Source organism: Crocodylus siamensis, chromosome 6, assembly GCF_052110815.1.
Source record: "Crocodylus siamensis isolate JL-2025a chromosome 6, ASM5211081v1, whole genome shotgun sequence".
Lineage (NCBI taxonomy): Eukaryota > Metazoa > Chordata > Crocodylia > Crocodylidae > Crocodylus > Crocodylus siamensis.
The window spans coordinates 97,869,479-97,882,739 of NC_143400.1; the positions used below are offsets into that span (position 1 = coordinate 97,869,479).

Sequence of the window (13,261 nt, forward strand, 5' to 3'; positions counted from 1 at the left end):
GTTCTTTCATTTTCTTCCTTTTCCCTGAGTCCCAGCAAGAGCGCTTTGCCTCTTCACCTGCGGCACCCAAATTCGGGGGGATTGGAGTGAAAAGACTGAAAGACTCTGGTTTCAGTTGCCTCCCATACGTCAGTCTGTTCTTCCGAGCCACAAAATAGTTGTGAGACCTGTGGAGGGTGCCAGGACCACACAGAAATCCTGCCTCTGTAATGAACACGCTCACTTGAAACCTACTGCGATAAAAAACATCCACGTGTATTTGCACACGTGACTAACCTGCGAAATGGTGGTTTTTCCTGCCGTTTCATAGCGTGCATCTAAACTATACATGTTGTGTACAAGTGTCCATGGAGACCACATTAACCAGCAGCTTGGAGCAAATGTGACTTCCTGGTTCTCTGAATACTTTTACAGGTAAAATATGACTTCTGTGTCGGTTGGGTTTGACCACCGACTAATGCTCTGTAGTGCCGCAGCTCTGATTTCTGCTAGACATTGGCTCTCGCTTCATGTCGGCAGGCCAAACGTGAGGATGTGCAAATTAGGAATTAAAAAGAGCAAGCTGGCCCAGAGCAGCAGCCTCTTAACAAGGCATGGCCAGAGCTGGGGGAGAGCATTTGGAGAGGAGTCGCAACAGCACCAGGGCTTTGAGAATCGCCTTCCCCGCACGCAAATCAAACCCACATTTTCTTTTTTCTTGTCCAAAGTGACTTGCTTCCCTTTGAGCGGATCGTGTGAAATGTTGCTGCTTGTGATCCTGCACAATGACGGCGCAGCAGCGTGGCTTTGACTCGGGGAAGTCCAGGGGAGAGATCAAAGCCGAACCTTCTCCTTCATGACTTTCCTGTTAGCGTTTTTTTTTTTTCTTTTAAACTTTCTTCTACTCCTTTCCCATAATGAGAGACTTGATTCCTTTTTCGTTCCTATTCAGGCTCGAGATCAAACAGGCCAGACATCTGCTGCGGTATTATTTTTAACATTCAATAATTTTTCTCGTTGGAAGGGGGGCTAAGCGGGGAGATGGGAGAAATAAAAATAATGACATTGGCCAACAAACTCGCATAGCATTTCTTTAATTTGCTGGGATGGCTGGCCCTGTCTGTTTGTTCCCTGCAGAAACAATCACTGCAGATGTAGCTGGTGCATATTGGAAAGACATTTATCAGATGTCTGCGCCCACAAGCATAAATCACGTCTGTTTTCTTTTTCATTTAGGAAGTGCCCTCTCCTAACAGGACCCCTTCCAGCGGCGCTTGCCAGCCTGGGCTGCACACGGGGCGTTCCTCCGAGGCAGTAAGTTGTGTTACCCCAGGTGGTGGAGGGGTAAACCGAGGCAGAGAGCAGTGCGGTGACTTCCCGAGTCACACGGTCGGGGGCTGCACGTGGCCCGCGGTCTGGGACCTCTGAGCGTGGCCTCCCAAGCTGCTCGCTTCGGAGGCTGCAGTTCGCTCCGCCTTAGCCGAGTGAAAAAATCCCCGGTTTCCAGCCAACAGCACTTGCCACGTAGCTGCGTGCCCTGGCACTGTCCCCAAACAGCTCGCTGAAAAGCTGAAGTCTTGCTCCAGGGCAAGGTCGGGTGGGTCTGTGCAAAATGGGATCTCGAGCGCACGATCCTGATGTGGGGAAAACTTTCAGAAGCTCCAGGCTCCTCTTTCCACCAGGACTTTGCTTGGCAACATCTGCCCGGGCTCCTCAAAAGCAGGCTCGTTCCAGGGCAGCGTCCAGAAAACCTGCTCTAGCTCGAACCCAGGCTGTGGGCTTGAAGCAGGAATTGCAGGGTGCGATTCCCTGCTCTGCGCTATGCAATAGTTAAAGCCACGAGGTTGTAGCGGTTGCATCAAACCCACAAATCCAGGAGTTTTTGCAGCGTTTTTTGGTTTGTTTTTGGTGAAGCTCAATCATTTCTATGTAAAGCAAATAACTGGAGTGTGAAAGCCCAGAAAAAAACAACTTTTTTGCAATTTCTCAGTTGGTCTAATAAAAGGAACCATCTCTGAATCACAAGTTCTGGGTTTTTGCATTCTTCAAGCTGTTGCAAATGAACTGCAGCTCTTTCTAGTAGCTGTGTGTATAGTAGATGGGTCAGCGTGGCACTTCATTTCAGATGCATCTATGCAGGGCTTTCTATGGTGCCTTTGGGGAGTCTGAAGTTGGCTGGTCAAAATCCTGATCCACTTCTGAGACGCCTGACCCCACTGCATGTAGTGCTGAGCTGGCATCGGCTTGGACCAGCTGTGACCTCTGGAGGTCCCTTCCAGCCCCGCTTCTCTAGGATGTATGAAAAATCTCTATCTTTCATTCTTTTCCTCACCAGTCAGATGTTCCTAATGCACAAGAAATTCTGCCTTTATGTGTTGCAGCCACAAGATTGATGGACTAACTCACCAGTATTGTGAAGCATAGACTCATGAGGGTAGAAGGGACCTTGGGAGGTCACATCCAGTCCAACCCCCTGTTCCAAGCAGGACCAGCCCCAACTACATCTTCCCAGCCAGGACTTTGTCTACCCAGGGCTTCAAAACCTCCAAGGATGGAGACTACACCACCTCTCTGGGGATCCCATCCCAGTTCACCACCCTCCTTGTGAAAGTTTTCTCCTAATATCCAACCTCAACTTCCCTTGCTGCAGCCTGAGCCCATTGCTCCTTCTGTCATCTGCCCCCACTGAGACCAGTCCAGCTCCAGCCTCTTTGCAGCCCCCCTGCAGGGAGGTGACGGCTGCTATTCAATCCCCCTCGGTCTTCTCTTCTGCAGACTCAATCAGCCCATTCCCTCGGCCTCTCCTCACCAGTCCTGTCCCCCAGCCCCACGACCATTTCCATTGCCCTCCGCTGGACTCTCTCCAATGTGTCCACATCCTTTCTGTAGTGGGGGCCACAGCTGGACACAAGACTCCAGATGTGGCCTCCCCAGTGCTGAGAGGGGAGGAATCACTGCCCTTGATCTGCCGGCACCGCTCCTCCCAGTGCAGCCCAGGACGCCGGTCGCCTTCCTGGCACCAAGGACACACCGCTGGCTCCTGTCCAGCTCCTTGCCCCCTGTCCCCCCAGGTCCTTTTCTGCAGCGCTGCTGCCCAGCCCGTCCCCCCCAGCCTGCCCCGGTGCAGGGGATCGCTCCCTCCTCAGTGCCGGACTTTGCACTTGTCCTTGTTGAACCTCCTGAGATTTATTTTGGTCCAATCCTCCAATTTGTCCAGGTCACTCTGAATCCTAGCCCTGCCCTCCAACGTATCTACTGCTCCCCGCAACATCAGAGAAGTGTGGCAGTTTCATAACCTCAGCTCTCTTGGAAACGGTGACTTCTCATGAACGGATGCATAACATTTGAGAGAGACTTCATGTTGACTGCCCTGCTTGAAGGCAAGTACACACCTAGTTGCTTTCCTGAATTAGGGCTTTTTGGCAGGCTATAGTTATGTCTGTCCTCTGGTTTAAACATATATGTGATACTGCATCGTCTGTCTTGGGTTTTGTTTTGTGCATAAAAAATTTAAAGTTAAAAAAAAAACCCAGCATAAAGAAACCTGACAATCTGGTCTACAGCTCTTCTGTCTGTGCTGTCTTTAAAGTAGTCAAACCTGTCTGCCTTACATAATCCACCCCTATCATTTCCCACCTTTTTGTACCCTAGCTGCTCGCTGCAATGGGGTTGCAGTCGCAGTGCAATTACTCTTCTTTTGAAGACGGCATCTTTAAGACAACTCGGGGGAAGGGGACAGGAATTCTTTTAAAACAAGGCAACATTAAGGAGACGGACTCGCTGCCGTGTGTCCGAGACGCAGAGCCATCCTGTCGCCTTGAGAACAGAGGGAGCTGCGGGGAACATGCGTCCCACTGAGTCGACCCTGTCTCCGTGTCGCGTCCCCGGCCGTAATCGAGTTATCATATCAGCCGGGCCCCGTCACTCTGCTCAAAGGGGAGAAATTGCAGACAAATTTCTAGCAGCGGGACGTGGGCGCTCTCCTGCGTGGCGGGATGAAAAGTACCTGTAACCCCTGCGCCCTCACGCTGAGCCAGCCGGTCGGGCCAGCACCACGCTGCTTTTGGAGCTGGCTGTTTAGAAACCTCTTCAGCAAATGAAATAAGGCAGAGAGCACTGGTGGTGTTGCAGACGGAGAGACCAGGAAAAGGGCTAGAAGTGACGGGAAGTGCAAGGGATTGGAAAGGTATCCAGGTTGTAACCGTACTTGTATTGCTTTGGAAGTAAAAGCAAGCAGGACTCATGGTAGAGGTGATATCCTTTATTAGACCAAGTAGATTTTTGCAAAAAAAAATTTCCTTTTTTTTTGCAAAACTTTTTGGTCTAATAAAAGATATCGCCTCTACCATGTGTCCTGACAGGGACTGGAAAAGCGTTTGGGCCCGTGTCTTTCTCTATTGTCTCTACCGTTCTGTAGTATTAGCCCCGCGCTCGTTCCTTGGGGGTGAAAACTCATTAAACTTCTCCGCGTTAGATTGCAGGCAGCAGCCAGCTGCTGTGGGAAGACGCCATGGAGGTCTTGGCCCTGCTCTGACGCACGGGGCTGTGCTCTCCGCGATCACCGGACACCTGCCAGGGGCGCGCGCTGCGGGGACGTGGGATTTTGTTGCTGGATGCAAACAGAAATGGCCGGCGCAAGATAAACAAAGAGCTTGCTCATATGAAAGCAGTTTTGAGGGGGGCAGAAAGGAGTGGAAAGCTTGAGATCTTGCCCCAGCTTAACGCCATAAATCTGATTGATTTACCTTGTGACAATCGGAACAAAAAGGCGGAGGGGCGGCTTCGTGGCAGGAGGCTGACCTTTCCCCTGCAGTGACAGGGCCCACAATGGGGTCCCGGGCCGGTCAGGGGAGCGGCCCTGCCTTTCACAGCTACCTGCTGCTCCTGACAATGAGATTGGACACAGCTTTCACGATGATGGAGAACACCTTTGGCCCAAAGGCCATGTGCGCCTCTCTCCTGGGCAGGGGGAGCCGGCTGGATGTGGGGCGTGGGCACGAGGAAGGGCTTCCCCCTCTGCCGGGCACAATGCATTTGCACGTGGGGGTGCCCAGACACCACAGCATCACGGTGCTTCTGCTGCACGGTGCAGGACGGGAGAGAAGGGGGCCATGTGCCAGCTCCCCAAAGCCAGCACGTCACTGTCACTGCGGTCCCCTTGGCTAGCAGCTCCGGTGATTACGGGCCCTCGCGGGGTCAGTGTGTGGGAAGCTCGGCTTGTCCCCAGCTCTGGAAAGGCCCCTTTCCCTGGGGGCAGGTCTGCAGCTTGGAAATGTCATTGCTGAGGCCTCCTAGCAGCTGCTCAGGGCCTATCTCCTTGGGTCCTTGGGGTGGGCATTTTCTGCACACCTGCCTAGGGGCTTTACTGCCCTTACCCCGCTCCCACGCACATCCAAGGAACTCTTGCCTTTCTTTAGGGAGCTTTAAACTCAACCCATCTGGCCAGGCTGAGGACACAGGCTCTGGCCTGGCTGCTTCTGCTTGGGCCGGTCCCTCCCACACCATGTGGTGAGGCTGCGGACTGAGTCCTGCACCCTGAAGGACAGACAAGTTCTCCACGAAGCACGGGGAAGAGTCCTAGAAGGGCCCGGCTTAGTGCAGTGCAAAGGCCCATGGGACGCTCTGGAGGTTTTGGTGTGGTGGCAACCTGTGAACCGGGCAGGGCTTTGAGCGGGGCTGCTCGTACCAGGCCGAGCTCGAGTCCCGGCTCAGACCCAGGAGAGCTCTGCTGTGGAGATGAACCGTCCGGGGGGAGGCAATGGATCCCGTCACACTTGGACTGAGCTGCCTCCCCTCCAGCTCTTCCTACATGGTGAAGACACTTTATGGGGAGAGATCACACATCCCGTCACACGGCACTTTAGTGGTGCCTATGTGAACCACCCTTTGCTATAACGCCGCAGCCTGGAGCGGGGATCCTAGGCCTGGAGGCGACCCCACGTCTCTGCTTCGCTCCTGTGAGCGCTGGCCCGCTCCGTCCTCTCTCCTCCTAACCGGCACACATAGTGACTTCTCCCAGGCGAGCCCCTTCGCGCTGGGCTGGAGCAGTGAGCTGCCGCCCCATCAGGATACAATCAAACCCGAAGCATTTGATTCCAGAATTTTTACAACTTCCACACCGTGTAGCCGGGCGCGCTCACAGCTCCGGGGCTTTGCTGATTGCAAACAGCAGCCCGTCGGCGACGGGAACATCTGGCGGGATGACATCCTGAAATGGAAAACAGGCACGAGGCGTGCTCCGCGGAGGGCCGCTTGCCCCGGGAATTAACCTTTCACTGCAGGATCTGCGTGCGGGGCTGGCTTAGCTTTGAAAGGCAGTTTTTCCCTTGGCATCCGGACCCACTCCTTGCTGGATCTGCCTCTGGCTTGAGTCTTGGCGAACCAGAGACACGCGGGGACAGACGCTGTCGGTACCCTGCTGACAAGGCTGGATCCGAGGCCCAGAAGACGTTCCCCCTGACTTCAGGGGACGCTGGATCAGACCCCAAATGTCTGTTCCCACAGCTGGAGGGGGTAGTGGCGTCTGGCCAGCAGGTTCGATAGGGTCCAGAACGAACCCTGGGCTTATTCCCCAATGTTTACACCCGTGGGCTGTGTCAAGGGGCAGCCCACCCCCAAGTGCATGTCGGGCAATTAAAATAATTTAAATACGTTGTTTGGGGGGGAAAGTCATGTGCCAACACTTGGCTGGGATGGTTTTGACAAGGACGGTCCTGCCTTGAGCATGGAGCTGGACTAGACGCGGCCTCTCCAGCGGTCAGCCCCACTGTCCTGTGGTGCTCTTGCTGCTCCATGGACGGCCACGCCGGGGAAAGCAAACGCCTGCATGAGTTTCTCTGCCCCGAGCGACGCAGGAGTGGAGAGGAGACGATGGAATTGGTCCCTTCTGGGCTTGACATCTGCAAACCGACGCATCTGGAGCTGATCACCCGCTCCGTGCTCTGCATCGCTCCTGCCGACCTCAGCGGGAGGTTTCCCAGCCACGGGCACGGGAGGAGGATGTTCCACAGCAATGCGTGCAGCCAGCCCTGCCCCCCCGCGCCGCCCGCCTTAGCGCTGCCCCCCACGCACGTCCTAGACGGGGCCAGAGGAATGCACCGCTTCCAGAGCCACCCTTTGAACACTGGGACCCTGCCTTCGAGCACAGCAGAAGGGTTTTAAATCAAGTAGCAAACGTCTGATCTCATTTGCAATGTTAATTGTGGAGAGGTTTGGAGTCCCGGCTGCAGAACCTCCTTCCTTTCCATAAAATCCAGGTGGTTTCATCCCTAGCAGGTCCTATCAGAGTAGCCTGGAAGGGAAAAGGGGCTCCAGTGTCCTTGGCTCATGTAGTCATTGGCTTCATCAACTCTGATGCCTCCAAACTGCTCCTTCCCAGCTGGGTATTTCACCAGTCTTGTGCTTTGGAGGAGAGGGACCCAGTCGGGGCAGTTTTGTGTTTGGCCCTAAATGTAGGTGTTTTGCAAACCTACAGCCAGCAAACGTGCTCTCTCCGCTTGTATAGGTTTACCCCTTTGTTCAAATGGAAGCAGCTCTGGCTAAGCTGAGAAATGGGATCCGGGCATGTTTGCACACCAGGCGACGTGGGCTTTCATACAGGGTTTGGTTGGCTGGTTGCTCTGGGTTGCTTGAAGAGGACGAGTCAACGGGATATCAGTGGTGCAAGTGCCATGGGGCAGAAAGGTGTTGGTTGTAGCCGTGTTGGTCTAAAGACATAGGCAGACAAGGCTCTTTGGGTGAATGTGATATCTTTTATTAGATCAACTAAATAGATTTAAAACAGTTCTAATACATTGAAAATAGTTGATGAATTCAATCGATTTAGTTGCTCTAATAAAAGATATCGCGTTTACCCAAACAGCCTTGTCTGCCCATGGGGCAGAAAGGCCATTTCAGAGAGGAAAGAGACAGCGGAGGACCTGTGTTCATGACGGTACTGGTCCCTGGGGTCAAATCCATCCCTCGCAGACACCGATCCATTGAAGTCAAGGGCTGCAGTGGGAATCCATGCGCCTGTGATTTGTAATCCCGTTGTAAACACAAGCCCGGTCCCATTCCTGTTTAAGTACATGGCAAAGCTCCGGCCGCCTTCAAAGGGAAGGCCCGGGCTGCGCTTGCATGTGGGGGGTTGTATTTCATGTCATACAGCTTTGCTTTTCCTCTTTTTCCAGCCTGTGTCAGACTGGGCGAGTTCCTGCCAGAGCCTTCAGAAGTGCCGTGAGCTTCCCCAGCCGCCCCGTCGGTGTAAACACAAGTGGAGACAGGCCCCGATGTGTGTGAATGGAGCAAAGAGAAATGACCGCCGGCTCGGTAACAGAACTGGGCTAGGCTGTGCCCGTGGCAGGAAGATTTTCCTTCCAGAAAGAGCACTTCAGACGCGGGAATAAGCTTTTAATCAAGTCCAAATGGGAGCCGGGGCTCTAACGGGTGCGGTAGGCAGGGAGGAAGGTGACACTTGGAGTTTTATTTGCTCTCAGGTGCAGCCAAGCCAAAATACTTTGCTTTGAAAGACCAGCTCTTCGTTATTTTTTTTAGGAAGTAACACATCATCGATCCTGCCACAGCAGCTCCCGCGCCTCGGACACGCTGAATGTTTGGCTCCGTTTTGGCTTGCGATCCTGCTGTGAATTGCTAATCCTGGAGCCGTGAGCTGGACGGGCCTGGCTGTGCCCTGACCCGGACTTGTGTAACCTGGAGGTAACAGAGTCGGGGTCTTCTGCCCCCGACCTGAGCCATGTTTGCTCTTTTAAAAATGAACCACAGAAGCTCCTCGGGACGTGCAGTGTGCATTTCCAGAGGCACGGAGGACGGAGGCTGTCCCGGGCTCAGAGGTGTGTCTCCGTGTCTCGCCTCGGACCTCCTTGCCTCACTGCTTTGGCTCTTCCAGCGCCTCTTGCGTTGTGTTAGGACCCGGTGGGTATTAGGGTTGCCGACCTGCCAGGATGGGATTAGAGCTAAATCTCCAGGAGACTGCTGGGGTCAGCCGCGAGATCAATGACAGGGCATTCATTCACATAAATCTTAGATGTTGAATCTGACTTTTACAGGAGTCCGGTGTGTTTTTTCAGTGTAATAGCCATGTGCATTTGCCTTCTGGACATAAAGTCTACGCACTGACATCCATAACTGATATATGCAAGCACACGGGCACAGTCGTGCTGTCATGGGCACGTCCCAGAATAGATTCACATATACCCCACTGGGTGTGTACTGCACACTTTCCCAGAAGAAAAGCGATTACCAAGGGCCTGACACCAGGTTAACTCCAGCAGTGGCGTTCGAAGTGATGCTCAAGGTGCACTGTCCTCCCGGGTTTTGTCATTTATTTAAGCTCTCCGTCTTCTCCTCTTGCTGCTGCTCTGCCTCCTCCCCCAAGCAAACGCATTGCATCCCTCTGTAGTCGCTCGCCACTCAAGGTTGCGAGAACAAGGTAATAAATTAAAAATAGTTAATGAATTAAAATAGCCAGGCGACTGCTAGGGCTTATGTTTTGTGAGAGAGCAATCAGCAGCAGCACCTGGAAGGTATGAGAGGGGAGAGGGCAGAGAGACCCCTGAAAGAGCAACTAAATGAGGTCTCTGTGGACACGAGCTTTCGCCGCATGCTAACATGGCTAATGACTGTTCCCTTTTACGGGGTGGCCAGAGCTTAAGCTTTGCTGCATTTCAAGTCCCTCTTCCTCTGCTGACCCAGCTCCTACTGCCTGGGCTTGGTGTACGCCCGTGGTTAAAACCGCTCCATGCTGCCTCGTGAAGGATTCAAAGCAATGCATCGGTTTGATGCCTCAGACCGTGCTCTGCTTCCAGGGTGCAAAGGTAAATCAGACATGCAGGAGGAACGGCTCAGCCCTGGCCTAGCAACACTTCCGTGCGTGAGCAGGGCTCCCGGGTGTGCAAGGAACTACAGCCTGGCGGATCGTTTGGGTGCGATGCATTGGCTTATTAATTCACACTAGTTCAGACTGTACCCCTCCAGGCCTGCTGCCTGTAACACGTCTGCGGAGAATCCCACTGGTGCCAGCACGCGCCGCGTGCTCGTTCGCAAAGTGGTCAGTGGAGGGGGTGACTGTCCCCTCGGTGACTGCTTTGTATTTTATAAGAGGACCCGGGTTTTGCCTTGCACAAGGTTTTGTCCAATTGCCTCTTCCTTGTCGTGTTAAGTTTTGAGAACAAATGTCACTGATTTTGAGACCTCCTAAAAATATGGCTCCAGAGTGATTTAAGCTAAACCATGTGCTGGGGGTTTCCGTGTTAGTTGTGCAGAGCGGAGGGACTCAAATATACTGCACGGGCGACTGGGAGGGAGTAGGGGAGGGCTTTGGGTCTCTGCCTCCGTTTCCACCCCTCCTCTAACTCCATCTCCCCCCCAGCTGCACTGGACGTGGGGTCAGAGACACCGAGAGTCACCTGAAGTCGTTCCTGGGGCAGGTGCAAGCTGCTCTTGAGCGTTGCGTGACGAAGCATAAATCAGTCATAAGGAAAGTCTGGGAGTCTTCATCATTGATCTGGTTTTTATTAACTTAAGAGTCCCTCAAAGAAATACCTTTTAGGCTAAACAGCATGATTTGCTCATTAGGCAGGAACCTTTTGTTTCCCCTCAAATATATTGGCCTATTGTCCCTTGATATGCATCCAAAAATAAATAGTTCATAAAGGTGTTTTGATTGGAACATCTGTTGCAGTTCTTGGTTCTTGGGGCTTAATTGTGGGCGGGAGGCTCAAATCCTCAGAAGGTTTTGGGGACAGAGATTGATTGGGGTCACCAGGTTACTGGGAGTAAAAACCTGACCCTTCTCTCTCCACCGCAGTGTCCAATTGATTTTCTCTGGCCCGTTGCACACACCGCGCTGCAGCAAAGCCAGCGACCGGAGTGGTAAAGCATTATCCTTTTCAGGATCCTTGGTTATATACTCTCCCGGTGCCTAAAGAAGGATGTTTGGGCCCGAAAGCTTGCAGAGGACAATTTTTCCAACTATTTAGTTGGTCTAATAAAAGATAGCACATCCACCCAAAGCACCTTGTCATCCCTTTCAGGATGTTTTCAGAAAGAGCCACTGTGGTCCTTAGATGTCTAGAGGACCCTTGGGAAGGCACCGCTTGTCCCATGAAGAATGAGAGAGGTAGGGATGAAGTCAGGCTACAAAAGCTCCTCTATTTCCCAGGGTTATACTTGATCTAGAGACTTTTAGCTACCTGCAGGACTTAGGAGCCCAACCACAGACACCAGAGCCGAGTAACTAGAAATAACAAATTTGCTCAGCCTTTCCATAGAAATTGCTGAGTTCCAGCTGTTTCCGTGATGGAGGCAGGACCCGAGGAACTGGAAAGAGGCTTGGCAGAGGCACCCCGCTGGCCAAACTGCCCAAAATGAGCCCAGCTAAGTATCAAGGAACCTATTAGACAGCGGTATAGGGGCGATCTAGGGGTAGCCGCCGGTGGAATTAAGTGTATACATAGAAATGCCAGGAGCATGGGAAACAAGCAGGGGGATCTAGAGCTCCTGCTTGCGAGCAATAATTTTGACATAGTGGGTCTAAGGGAAACCTGGCGGGACTCTACTCGTGACTGGGTGGTAGCAATAGAGGTTGAACAGGAGATAGAGAGATGGGGAAAAAAGGAGGGGGTGTTGCTCTCTATGTCAAAGAACAGCACACATCTTCCCCAATCAAACTGGGACCAGAGGACAGACAAGCAGAGACTCTGTGGGTTAGGATCCAAGGGGGTCGAGGGAAAGGGGACCTGGTGGTGGGGGTCTACTACAGGCCTCTGCACCAGGAGGATGAGCTAGACGGGGAATTTTCCAGGCAGCTCTCAGAGGCTGTGCGGTCTAGAGACACGGTAGTCAAGGGAGACCTTAACGACCCAGACATATGCTGGGAGGAGCAGTCAGCTCTTAACCTGCATTCAGGACCTCCACCTGCCGCAGGAGGTGAGGAGTCCCGCCGCCGGTAGCAGCTTGCTCGACTTGGCGTTGGCCTCGGGGGATGACCTGGGGGACCTGCAGATTCAAGGCAACTTAGAGGACAGTGATCACCAAATGATAAAATGCACTACCCAGAGAAGGGCGGGCACTATACCTAGCAGGACGCAGGTGCTAAGCTTTAAAAAGGCTGACTTTAATAGGCTCAGGGGATTGGTTAGCAGGGTACTAGGGACCAAGAGCCTAGATGCTCTTGGGGACGTGGGCACACTGGAAGCATGCAACAGGCTACAATCAGACCTAGACAGATTACAAGGGTGGGTAGATGTGAATAGGATGGGATTCAACACAGACAAGTGCAAGGTGCTGCACCTGGGGAGGAACAACCGGCACCATACCTACAGGTTGGGGAACTCCCCTCTCGTCAGCACGGAGGCGGAAAGGGATCTGGGGGTCATCAATGATGGCAAGATGAACACGGGCCGGCAGTGTGGGGACGCGGTCAGGAAGGCCGACCGCACCTTGTCCTGCATCCACAGATGCATCTCGAGCAGGTCCAGGGAGGTGATCCCTCCCCCTCTGTGCGGCACTGGTCAGGCCGCAGCGGGAGTACTGCGTCCAGCTCTGGGCGCCGCACTTCAGGAGGGATGTGGACAGCATGGAGAGGGTCCAGAGGAGGCCGCTCGCATGGTCGGGGGCAGCAGGGCAGGCCCTACGAGGAGAGCGATGGGACCTGAACCTCTTCATCCTCCACAAGAGAAGGCTGAGGGGGATCTAGTGGCCTGTTACACACTAGTCAGGGGGGACCAGCAGGCGTTGGGAGAGTCCCTGTCCCCCGGGCACCGCCAGGAGTGACCAGGAATAATGGTCACAAGCTGGCAGAGGGGAGATTCAGGCTGGAGATCAGGAGGCGCGACTTCACGGTCAGGGCGGCTAGGGTCTGGGACCAGCTCCCAAGAGAAGTAGTGCAGGCTCCTGCCCTGGGGGTGTTTAAGAGGGGGCTGGATGAACACCTTGCTGGGGTTGTTTGACCCCAGTACTCTTTCCTGCCATGGCAGGGGGTCGGACTCGATGATCTACTCAGGTCCCTTCTGACCCTAGAAACTATGAAACTATGCTTTGTGGGTCCAGGATGTGGTCATTCCTCAAGGAAACCGTTATTTGGGCTCAGAGTGAGACAATCCCATGGCAGAGAAAAGTGGGCAAAGGGGCCAGGAAGCCCCTTTGCTAACCAGGGTCATCCAGGATACCTTAAGGGCAAAAAAAGTAGCATACGGGAAGTGGAAGCAGGGGGTAGCTAGCAAAAAGGAGTATACTTCTTTGTCCCGCCCGTGCAGGGAGTCGGTCGTGAAGGCCAGGGCAG

At 53.5% G+C, this 13,261-nt stretch overlaps 1 long non-coding RNA gene across 2 annotated transcripts; it reads left to right on the forward strand.

Annotated features, from left to right (window-relative positions):
- Nucleotides 1-278: 278 nt before the first annotated feature.
- Nucleotides 279-10,525, forward strand: LOC149863282 (uncharacterized). 2 transcript variants are annotated; one of them, XR_016443274.1, is made up of 4 exons: nt 279-414; nt 1,216-1,293; nt 2,361-3,359; nt 8,151-10,525. It is a non-coding gene; the product is annotated as an uncharacterized LOC149863282 (long non-coding RNA). The 2 variants fall into 2 exon arrangements; XR_016443275.1 differs by lacking the exons at nt 279-414; nt 1,216-1,293 and adding an exon at nt 2,165-2,275.
- Nucleotides 10,526-13,261: the final 2,736 nt, after the last annotated feature.